General features: G+C 38.3%; 1 protein-coding gene and 1 non-coding gene across 3 annotated transcripts in view; one reads left to right on the forward strand and one right to left on the reverse strand.

Moving 5' to 3' along the window:
• Window positions 1-12,845, reverse strand: part of LOC114648389 (kelch-like protein 29) — an 839,883-nt gene that overhangs the window by 391,267 nt on the left and 435,771 nt on the right. The window lies entirely within an intron of this gene.
• LOC114649738 (U1 spliceosomal RNA) lies at window positions 10,851-11,014 on the forward strand. Its single transcript, XR_003715888.1, has one exon. It is a non-coding gene; the product is annotated as a U1 spliceosomal RNA (small nuclear RNA).

The raw sequence follows: 12,845 nt of genomic DNA on the forward strand, positions 1-12,845 counted from the left end.
TCCAGATCTAATTCTGCAGATCCAGATCGTCTGGATGACTTTGATTTATGCAGGGACGATTCCAGTTCGGCGCGAAGACGATTCTTCGTGTCGTCAGTTCACACACTTCTCGATGGTCCGGGATTTTTCGGGCTATTTTCTATGTAATAAACTGAATAAGTTATAGCGTAATGAAAATTGCATAATTAGATCTGGACCACCCTATACATCAGACGTGTTGACGACCGGTGCCTAATCTGCTGTGATAGCATGTACAGTGCTGTACAGAAGAGCTCATCTTAACCTTTTGTCTTCACCCTTCAAGAATGTCTCTGAAACACAAATCTGATGCAAGTGCTGGTGCTACAGTAAAGAAGAGAAAAACCATCACCATTGAAAATAAAGTTGAAATAATAAAAAGGTCAGAAAGAGGTGAAACTCCATCATTCATTGGCAGAGCACTTGGTTACAGTCGGTCAACAATAACATTTATTAAAGTAATGTACCTGTTCCGACTTACATACAAATTCAACTTAAGTACAAATCAACAGTCCCTATCTCGTACGTAACCCAGGGACTGCCTGTACTCTATTTGCTGAAGCATTAATGTACTGCATTTATCACATGTGGTATTAATGTAGAATTAATCTGTTATAGCTGCCAATGGATGTAAGAATACTTACGTAAAATGTGGTCATATCTACTTGAATTCCAAGCTGACTGCAAATTCAACTATACAAGATCAAACGCTGTAGCTTTGAGGTTGGATGTCAGATTCTTTTTATTGCATTTCTTCAATTAACTGGTGACTATGCAAGGCTTGTTTCTGCCTACTTAACGCCAAAGCAATATCTGATGCATTTCAGCTAAATACAATTCTAAACTGCTTTACCTGCTAACTAATTTTAATGGCTGTGATGTGGAGAGTTATTTCAAAAATATATAACTTTGCTGTAAAATTTCCTAACATTTTCTTCACAGATACATCTCACAATGTACTTTATTACAAATAAATGTAGAAAAAACATATAAGGCTACAGTTTGTAAAAATAGAGATGATTAGGAACCCAGGATACAAAGTGTCACTGTCATTGTCTTGCTGACAGGTGTGCAATCAGTCACCAAATGGCTAGCAAGATGAATTACACCATAGCAGAGTTGCATAGGAGACTGCTGTCTCCTCTGGATAGAAAATTTGCTTGCAGCCAAGTATTTCTTACACAAAAATTCAGCCCTCACTACTTAAAACTGATATAAACAGGAAAGAGGCTTCTAGTATACTGTGGTAGCCATCTCCTACTAATCCTACTTAGAGCAATATCCAGGTTACAACATGCGCTATGCATGTACTGTTTACATCAATAGGGAAACAACCAGGGGCACCTGTCAGTAACAAAAAAGCACAACTTTGTAGTAATCAGGTTCAAATAATATACTATAGGCAGAGAAAAAAACACCTACTGATAATTATGAAACTGTGAGTTTGGTTACTTTTAATAAACTTGTGTTTAGCATAAATACATGCATCAAAACTTATGCAACTCAATTCTAACAAAAAATTATAATACGAAAATACAAATTTCCAATTAACGGCCACAAACAGAAGGTTAGTAATGGACAGAAAAGTGAAAAACGTGTGCTGTGGTGAGTATCACCTTTCAGCACAACAATGACTCAAAGCACAAAGCCAAGACAATGCTGGAGTGGCTTTGGGACAAGTTTGAATGTCCTTGAGTGGCCAAAGCTCAGACTAAAACCCCAAAGAACATTGGTGGAGAGAACTGAAGATTGCAGTCTACAGACACATCCTATCCAGTTTAATGGAGCGTAAGGGGATCTGCCATGAAGAATGGGATAAATTGCCCAAATCCAGGTGTGCACAGACTGGAGAGGCTCACCCAAGAAGACAGAAAGCTGTGAAAAAGAATATTTAGAATTAAGGTGCGTCAGTCTTTCCAAATAATAAAAGTATGATGCTAATAGAACTATAAGAAGCATGACACTTATATATTAAATAAGAATATGCTAAAGCTAACTGAACAAATGTAATCTAATGCAGATACTAAAGCTTTAAGAATATAATTTCTTTATAACTAATGTAATGTACTGAACTAACCTTTATGCAACCCTTGATATTTTATGAGCAATGTGCTTCGAAAAAAAAAGTATAAAGAAGTGAGCATTGTCTAAAACCGCTGAGTTGCATACACCCTATAACCATTAGGACAAAACTTGCTATAACTGGTCTTATGTACGTTCAAGTTAGCAGAAGTGTATTTCCTAAAATTGTGAAAATACTGACCACACTTTATCTGTAAAAACACTGTGTGCTCCTGCATGTTGCAATCCAGGGTGTGACTGCAAGCTATAACGATCTATGTATGACCTCAAAATGAACTGCCGCTTTTCTTTTTTTTTCTTCTTGTCAACGAACTTCAGTATTAAAGGAAGTCTCGGCTTCCTACTAGCAGGCTGACGGTTTGTAGCACTGGAACATGACAGGATCTGCAGCCTGCCTCTTCTCATCAAGAATAAGGAAATTGCTTTTTATTTTAAATTGGTGTTTTTGTCTCCCGTTGTTTTTCCAACTTCGGCGTCCACTGCTGTAACTGATGCCAAAGGATCTTCAACAAAGAATTGAAATAAGGAGCTGAATAATTATATAAATGAGACTTAAGTTTTGATTTTTAATAAATAAGGTGAAGGAGTCTGAAAACTTTCTGAAACCACTATTTACGCTAAAATTAATGTCTTTTATTTTTTCATTTCAAATCTGTGAAATATCATATATTGGTGGTAAACTGTTACTGTTTGTTGCTGTCTCTTGTTATTTCTTTCACTTTCTGTATACATCATAAATGTTTATTCTGTTCTATTTATTATGTTCCAAAATTTCAAAGCACACATCTAAAGTCTTTGAGTTAGATTTACATATTGATCTCCAAAACTGGGATATTGCCTAAAAAGATAAATACCGTATTTTTTGCACCATAAGACGCACCTGACCATTAGACGCACCTAGGTTTAGAGGATGAAAACAAGAAAAAAAATATTCTGAACCAAATGGTGCACTAATATGTTTAATAAAATATAGCAGAATAATATTTCAACCATGTAAATTCAACAGCGGTATTAAGAAACATCATCACTGTCATTAACAAATAAGGAGAGACTTTAAGTTTCAAGCACTCTTCTAGTTTTATGGAAACCCCAAGAACTCCTCATCGCTAGTGTCAGAATTTATTAAGCTCAGTTGCTCACAATCACTTTGCAGCATCACGTACCTATCATCACGCGACATAACCTGTCCAAAGCCACCAGGGGACAAAGCACGTTTGGACCAATGCTCCCTGAACTTACATCACCAGTCTAGTCCCATCTATATTTGTAATGCCACAAAGCCCTTCATCTCATGTTTTGTTGTGGGTTTCCAGTTTGAAAAATGAGAATGAGGTGCAAGCACAGCCCTCGATTCAAAAAATTGCTCTGCATACCTGTTTGTCTCGTTTGACAGTAGCTGAAAGGCAGCTTCAGGAAAGAACAGCCTGAAGTAGTCCAGCGGCTGGTAATCTGTGGAGTCCAGAGTCCGACTCAGTGATAATGCGCAAAACATCCTCTGCTTTTTTTTTTCTGCACTCGCTTCGCTCCCTCATGAGATGTAGATGCCATCTTGCTTTTGTTTACATTTCGCAACTCACGCACACGCAAGGATTAGATGCCGAGTCAATGAGTCTAACATTCCTCCAAGCACAGAGGGAATGCCTGTAACGTAACAGTGAGTTTTGTCGCCCTCTACCCCTGGATGTCTACTTTTGTCAGGTAATACACATCATGGTCTGTGACGCAATATTCGCTCCATAAGACGCACAGACATTTCCAACCTTCTTTTGGGGAAAAAAAAGTGCATCTTATGGTGCGAAAAATACGGTACTTGTGAGATGGAGCTTGCCTGCACTGAAAACTGGATACAGTGAACTATCTAGCACATATAGATGAGTAATGTATTTGACACAGAACATCTTCCTATACTGCAACAGAAAATTCAAAGCCTAGATCTTGTTCCCATTCCACCATCTAAAGAAAGTGTATATGAATAAATAAATCTGAGAAATTGCACCTTTAAAATTTGAGGTTAACTTAAGAATACAATCACTATCTAGAGAGAGTGTAAATGAACAGATCTGAGAAATTATCTTTTTCATTTAGAGTCAACCTAAAAATATAATCTATAGCTGTTTCGGGAGGCAAAGCAGGGAAATTCTCCCCTTTGTTTCTACTATTAGACCTGAAGGCACCCAAAAAGTGTGATTTTGGCAACTGAAACTGTTTGATATCCATTCAAATTAAGTGAAACATTCATTGATGTTTAAGTCACTACAGGATAGAAAAAAATTACCACTTCCCTCAAGAAGGAATGCCTGATCTGTAAGAGAAAGAGGAAACAAATGGTTTGCACAGAGAGGAACACCGACTCTGAAGGACTTAATTCTAAAGTGTTTCCTAAACATCCCAAGTGTCCACCTAGCCAGGGGGGTTACTGCTAAATTGGGAAATTGAAAGAAGAACTGAGGAACATGCCAGGCGAAGTAGTGATGATGAAAGGCAAGAGGACAATTAAATTAGTAACTAGTGACCAGTATAGCTGAGTGGGAACATACCCAATAACATTTGTCCTAGATGTTCACAACCGAATAGTAAAATAGAAAATTGTCTTGCAAGGCCCCCATCTCATTTTTGCCTTTAGAATATTTTTTTAGAATTTTCTTTAGAATTTAAAATCATTAGATAGCTTAATTTGTTGCTCTAAATAAAAGAAGATAATAATTTGTTAAAGGGAATTAAAGGAGGAATTACTGGGATATATTGAAATAAGTACAAGAACCTGAGTAGGATGTTAATTTTAAAAGAGTTTGTTTGCCCAGATAGAGGTCATGTGAACCAATTAGCCAAGTCCTTCCTAATGCACTCCAATAAAGGAAGGAAATTTGATTTAAAAAGGCTAGAGGGAGACAAGGTTATCTTGACCCCAAAAATTTAAACTCCCTTTTCACAATTCTGAAGGGACAGAGACTAAAAGAGCACCTTTTAACAGCTTTATTTATGGGAAACAACTCACTTTTATTAAGATTGAGCTTGTAACCAGATTTATTTACTAAATTGCTCAAAAACAGAAATTATAAAAGGAAGGGAGGAGACTGGACCTAAATAAAGTCAAAGATCATCAGATAAAGACAGAGTTTATGTATGCTCAAGTCTAACTTTCAAAATCAGGTAATTGTGAATAACTATGTACAATGGTAGCAACAAGGCCCATTTTCAAAACAATTTAGCGTTTGATAGTTCCTATTTTATTAATAAATTATTAGTATTGATGTTAGTTGTGATCACTGATATCTAATCAGTTAACTGTACTTTAGATCTTAAGTTACTATGTATTTTCTTCAAATAGAAAGGACTTTATTTTTGTTGCTTTGTTTTCAACCTTTCTAGGTGGAACAATGGCAATGTCAAATAGAACAGAACAGAGACATCACCCCAATCTTGTACCACAATGCAGAAGAAAATATTGAAAAAAATATTTGTCAGATCATAGGGCTCAGGAGATAAAACAATGATTTGAGCAAAGAAATGAACTGAGGTCCAAAGCCGCATCTTAAAAGGTACCTCAACTCAACTTTATCAAAGGCCTTCTCAGCATCTGATGGTATTATAACCTCTGGTAATAATCAGCTAGATTTCGTATTAAGGATAATAAGTAATCTTCTAATGTTGAAAAAACAATGAAAACCTGGTCTGCTATGAAGAGATTATTGATAGTAATGCTGACTCTAATGGATAGGGCGAAGGCTTTGGCAAGTTCCTTTGCATCAGTACTGAGAGAGAGATTGGTCTGTAAGTGATACAGTATTAGGGATATATTTTTTTTTTTAAAGCAGTAAAACAGCAGCTTGATTAAGGGTTGATGGCAAGGCTTGAGTAGAATAAGACTATTAGCTTCTGTGTTTCAAGAAAGTTACAAGCTGAGAAGAAAACCATCATGACCTAGGACGTTACCACTTTGCATAAGGTGAATTGCCTTTTGAATTTCATCAATGGTAAGAAGCTGATCCAAATCGACTTTAGCCTCAGGGCTTAATACCAGAACATCTAAGTCATCAAAAAAAAAGGAGTCACATTAAGAAGTATCCGAGTGAGTTTTAGAAGTACACTGGTTAGGGGAGAAGTCCTGAACATGTTATCAATTTCATGTGGATATGACCCAGATTCACAGCGAATAAACCTTCAGTTATCACGTCTATTCTTTCTATAACTTGCTGTCACCAACTTACTAATTGTGCAAAATTAGGATACAGGATCACGAAAAGCAACTTAATTTGTTTGTAACAAGGAGATTAGACTATTGTAATGCTTTATTGTCAGGCTTCTTAATTTGGTCTCTTACTACTGCAAATCTAATAAAAAAAGAGTATCATGGATCATAAACTATAAACAAGAAGTACTGTATGACAAGATACCTTTGATTTTTGAGTCACTACACTGGCTTCAAGATTAATTTGGATTTGATTTTAAAATGCTCCTTCTAACATTAACATCTAAAGAAGCAGGCCCATTATTAAAAGAAATGATAAATATAACAAGTGTATGGATACAAGCCCCCAAACTATAGACTGATCCAACTATGAATGTTAATTAAAAATGGCTCATTGGTCTATGCTGTATGCAGTTTGTGTTATAACATTTCTTCTTCATCATTGTTACTTTTCATTTAACTACATATGGATTTGCAATAGTGCATAGTGTGCTGAGGTGTATAACAATATGTTCAACTGTATAGAATCCTCTAATAAAAATAAATAAAAAACATACCTTGAATAAGGAATGGAAAAGGAGAAGGCATTTTGTGAAGCTAATAGATAGCCAAATGTGTGTGTCTTTTTCAGTATAATAACACACCCATGTACCTCTTTAAATGTACCACTATTACAATGGTTAGTGACATCTTTAGCTTGACACCTCTTGATCCAGGCATGCCCTGATTTGCCACTTATTTTAGCCAGCTTAGTCCTTTCAAATGCACTGAGCTATGTTGGGGTAGCTCATTAATGTGGCCTGTTCCTCATTTATTAGCAGCTAGTAACAGAGTTAATTCAAGGGCTTGAGTCCCATTCTAGGTGTTATTAGTTTACAGAAAATGACACAGACAAAACTATATGTACTTATTAATTTACTTGGACTGGTTTTGTTTACTGCGGTGGGCTGGCGTCCTGCCCAGGGTTTGTTTCCTGTCTTGAGCCCTGTGTTGGCTGGGATTGGCTCCAGCAGACCCCCGTGACCCTGTAGATAGGATATATAGCGGGTTGGATAATGAATGAATGGTTTTGTTTACGGGCGGCATGGTGGCACAGTGGGTAGCGCTGCTGCCTCGCAGTTAGGAGACCCAGGTTCACTTCCCAGGTCCTCCCTGCATGGAGTTTGCATGTTCTCCCCATGTCTGCGTGGGTTTCCTCCAGGTACTCTGGTTTCCTCCCACAGTCCAAAGACATGCAGGTTAGGTGCATTGGTGATTCTAAATTGTCCCTAGTGTGTGGGTGTGTGTGTGTGTGCCCTGCGGTGAGCTGGTGCCCTGCCTGGGGTTTGTTTCCTGCCTTGTGCCCTGTTTTGGCTGGGATTGGCTCCAGCAGACCCCCGTGACCCTGTAGTTAGGATATAATGGATGTATGGTTTTGTTTAACATCTCCCTGCTGCTTCTTACTTACTTTTTATTAACCTTAGCAGAAAAAAAAAAATGCTGTCTTACCTGTTTATATATTTTTTCCCCCTCCAAATCTTAGTCTAATTTCTTGGCCAAATGCTGTCAAATTCACTGTCTACGAGAAGGTATTCTGAGATTTATGTTATATACAGCATTACAGTAAATAAACAAAAAGAACAAGTAATTACCTTTCCTTACACTGACCTAAACAGCAACCCATCAATGAAAACCCACCTCACATACCTGAACTGATATTATGTCCGAATTAATCCCACTCTCCCTCAGAAACCTTATCTTTAATATCTGACTTGTTTAGAAAGTAATCTATGTTTGTTGTTGCCGGGGACAAGAATTTAGTGTGGACATAGTGTTTCCTTTATTACAGTCTAATTTTTTTACTCCCAGCCACAGCTGTATTAAAAGGATATACCATTTATTAAAATAATAAAATGGGTCATGTAATAAACTGATTTAACAATGCATAAAGATCAAAGGCTGAAAGTGTAGCTGACATTTATATTCCTAAGTACAGCTTTACCATGCTACAACTGTGGCCAGGGCACTTAATCCCTACTGGAGCACTAAACTGATAGACTCAGTGTTTTATGATATAATAAAGCGACTAGTAAATTGAACAGTGATGTGTTGTAATAAGCTAGGGGAAAGAAAAAGTCCATCTCACATAAGCTAAAGGCATTCCTGAAGGCATCACTTATTATAAAACCGTTTCAAAAACATTTCTAACATCCAAATCAATTACTTGTGATGCATCACTTTTAAAAACACTGAGCGCTATTGATTGTTGTTCTTTGATGTGAAATGCTGTACTAGAGTGTGATTTTTAAAAGCTCTTGGAGTGACCTGATCTTTTCTTCAGTAAAAAAATAAATAAATAATACAGATCAAGTACTATGCCTTTGACTGCTTAAAATCTGGAAAAAGTAAGCAAATTAATATTAAATCAGTTTAGTTTGACTCCATGCACAGAAAGCTTTGATCATGCTGCTGAAAACAAATCAACCCTTTTGATAAAAACAAATGATGGTTTTGCACTTAATATACCAAGGCCAATGTGAGACAACTTGAAAATGCTTTCCTATCTTTCTATGATTCAATCATTCCATCCATTTTGCATTCAATGGTGGGGTGAAGTAAGAAACTTTGTGGGTAATTATTTCCTCAGACCTCCCACCAATAAACCAGATTTTACACTGAAGCAATAAAACCAGGATGTTCATTTAAGTATAAGCAGTTGGCATTTCTGATTTATATCATGCACACCATGAACAGCTCATGCTGAGAAACTGTAAGGCATGATAAAAGCATGCTGAAGGACTTCCCAAAATAATAAGTGAACTGACATCACTGTAATGTGTTTGTTATATCAATCACTTTCTAAAACAAAGTAGACTAACATTTACAAAGAAAACCACACTACTTGCTAGGGTGGCATACCTTTCCCTTTATTTCTCTTATAAAGGAATGCATTGTGCTTCTCTTGCCTCAGTGTTCAGGTCAGGTTGGGGAGCATGTGCTGGTACACCACATACAGTAACTGCACCAACCGTCATGATGAAATAGCTAGGGATCCCGGTTGGTAACCCCCCAGGCAGACACATGGTATGGTCCCACCCCCTGGAAATGACCATCTATCTGCCACAGCCAGGTGTTATGTGAGAATATCCTTGGCCTGGTCCAGCCACTTCTGTCATCAGCAATGAGAATCCTCCGACCTGGGTCAACCTCTGGGAATCGCACTACACAGCCATAGTGCATAACTGACGCTCCCTCACAATGCAGGTGATGTGCCTCATTTGGTACTCCACGAGCAACTGTTCATTCGATACAAAGTCCAAACAGCTTTCCAGCAACCTCATGACCTACCCCACCCCCTCTGCTCACCCAATTCATTTACTGACTTCATAGGAAAAGTCACCAGAGACATGAATGTCACTGCTGAGGTAAGAAACCTTTCAACTTGGTCAACACACTCTCCACAGACAGACACATGGCTGATTGCTGTGCCCAAGAGGTCATTAAAGGCCTGGATCTTGGTTTTTATCCAGGACACTCACAAGTCCAGACACTCAGACTTCTTGTTCAGTTTCTTGAGAGCCCAAATCAGAGACTCCACAAAGATCACAGCATTGTTGGCAAGGTCAAGATCAGTGAATCTCTCTTCACCAACAGATGCCCAACAACCGCTATACCCCATGACCCTGCCCAACATCCAGTCCATGCAAGAATTGAACAGAGTAGAAGCAAGAACACATCCCTGATGAACCCCAGAATCAACTGGGAAAAATGCAAAGGTTCTGCCTCCACTCTGCATAACACTCACAGTACCAGTATACAGGCCAGCCATGATATCCAGCAAACTTCGGGACGGAATCCTGTGAAGTCTCAGAATGTCCCACAGGGCAGTTCAATCAACAGAGTCACACACTTTGTGAAAGTCAACAAAGGCTGCAAAGAAACTGCCGATATTTGCATTAGTGCTCGATGAGAACCCTCAGTGCCAGGATGCGGTCAATGGTAGACTTCTTAGGCATAAAACCACACTACCCCAGCCACCGGTATGTGAGCAAATGATCACAGATCCAATTGAGGAATGACTCTAGCAAGGATCTTACTCGACAGCAAAAGCAATGTTATCCCCCTGTAATTGATGCAATCCAGACAAGTTCCATTTTCCAGTTAGTTGCAATGATATCCGTCTCCCAAATGGAAGCTAAGATTGATTGCAATGCCCGTTGGACAGCCTTACCACCAGCCTGGAGAAGTTCACCCTGGATACCACAGATCCATGCAGTCTTTTCTACCCTCAGCTGGTTCACCACCTGTGCAATCTCAATGAGATTGGCTGGTTTACAGTTAATTGAAGGATCAGCCTCAAGAACTGTGAGCCCAGAGATGCCCAGCGTCCTAGCTGGAGGATCGGTTTTAAAAACAGTTGCTCAAAGTAGCCAGCCCAGCAGGTCACAACTACAGCATCATCCGTAAGGACCGTTCCATCACTCACCCTGACTGCAATTCTCTGAGGAACAGATTCAGATGTGCATAATGCTTTGATTCCCCCTATAAGCAGGATGTGGGTCACTAGAACACAGATGGTGTGTCACTTACCTAGCAGGGGAGATACCATGATCATTAAGGTGGTTCTGCCAGCATGAGGCACATCCATTGCACTCTGGGTATGCTGACCCCTACGATTTCCCCAACTGCGGGAAACATGATTACATAATTTGTGGTTCAGTATTGATGCATTAACACTAGAATTCCTGAAGCCCATGAAAAAATTCATAATCCTGGCCCACCTTAAATCCACTCACACTTCTGCCATCAGTGTCTTTTGTTTTGTAAATGTGTCGATTAGCACAAGTAGTAAGTAGCCTGCTGTCCCATCCCTGTCTTGATGGAGCTCAGCTCGTGGTCAAAAAGGTCTCCCAGCTCAAGCCAAGGCTCCTTATTTGCGTGTGGGGTGCCTGGAGTTGTATAGGGTAAATAATACAGTATATCATTATTTGGAATACATGCATTTCATGTGTGTTCAGTGTCTACAAAGATCTGTGTACATGTAGGATGAAAGGAAGAGAAATGCTGAACACATATCTAAAGCAGAAACTTTTTCAATGTTATACTAATAATGACGAGAAGTGTATAATGTGTGAAGACTTTAGTGCAAATATCAGATAAACACGTGTGCTTTTATTCAAGAATATAACCAAAGGAAAAAAAGCATTCGATTTACATGTGGCTGTCAATGAGTTAAAAACTCAAGCTCAAATGTCAATCGACAGGGAGCTTACTGTTGATTTTACCTCTATAAATATATAAATATATTTATAGAGGTAACAACTATATTACCTCTATAAATATATAAATTCATACTGCATCATAGTACCTATACAGAAAAGCTGACTTAACACATAACCACCATACTATTGAATAAGCAATCAATGAAGCACTAATTAAGTGAAATGACATTACCACATTGTAGAGGTTAGCAATCAGGGCTTCATGTTCCTTCACCAAACACTGACAGAAAAAGTTTTAAAACATAATGATAAACCTGTTCCAAATTACTACAGAAGGTGGTATACATACTGTATACTACAGCTTCTCTTATTTCTGAATTATAATTGGACAAAATGTGGAGAAACAACTCATTCAGTCACTCTAGTCTTGGGACTCAAATGCACGGGGTAAGGGAGTACATCCGTTTTAGTCAACATGTTAACTTACTGTACTGACCAAGCAGCTTTGGCCCTTTTAACACTAGAATTACCAAAGCTTCGTACCCAGAAGCTCTTGATTGGGAGTCAGCAGTTCTTAGCATTGCACCACGCAAGCTGTCGTATCAACCGCCTACCATAACCTGCTTTCTTTTTTCTTCGGTTTAATTCTTGAATAAAAGTGCACTTGTTTTGTTATACTTGTACTTTTTGTGAAAGTGTCTATTTCATATTTGTATTTCAGGCTTCACACATTATACATTTCATGTCTGCATTTTGTCAATTTTTACTAAAACATGAAAAACGTTTCTGTGTTAACAACGTTTTTACAGAGATTGTTAATGACACTGAACACACATGAAACGTATGTATTCCAAATGACGATGTACTTTTTTACCGTATAAAGCTCCAGCACTTTACTTGAAGATAAACACTGAGCACTGACAAACTTCTTTGCAAATTGAACTGCGGCAATGGGCAGGGGGATGGGATAGCAGGCTGCTTGCTGTTATCGACACATTTACATCACAAAAGGGGCTGGCGGAGAGGTGAGAACGGATTTAAGGTGGGTCGGATTTACGAGTTTTCTCGTAGGCTCTGGTAATTCTAGTGTTAAAGCAAACCTTTATTGCAGTGTCCTTTAAGCTATGTACTTACAATGATCTGCATTAGCTACAACCTTTAACCAATCAGCAATTCAAGACAGACAATTTAGGTACATTTGATAAAGAAAGGGAATATCAGCAATGCTTTTTCTCCAAACAGAAAACACTAAAATGTTAGGTATCTGAAGCCACTCTGTCATAATGCACTAAATCATTTGCCATCTAAAATACTGCTGTTTGGAGATAAACATATTCAACATTCTAGGCTATTGA

This window comes from Erpetoichthys calabaricus, chromosome 3, assembly GCF_900747795.2.
Source record: "Erpetoichthys calabaricus chromosome 3, fErpCal1.3, whole genome shotgun sequence".
Taxonomy (NCBI): Eukaryota; Metazoa; Chordata; class Cladistia; order Polypteriformes; family Polypteridae; genus Erpetoichthys; species Erpetoichthys calabaricus.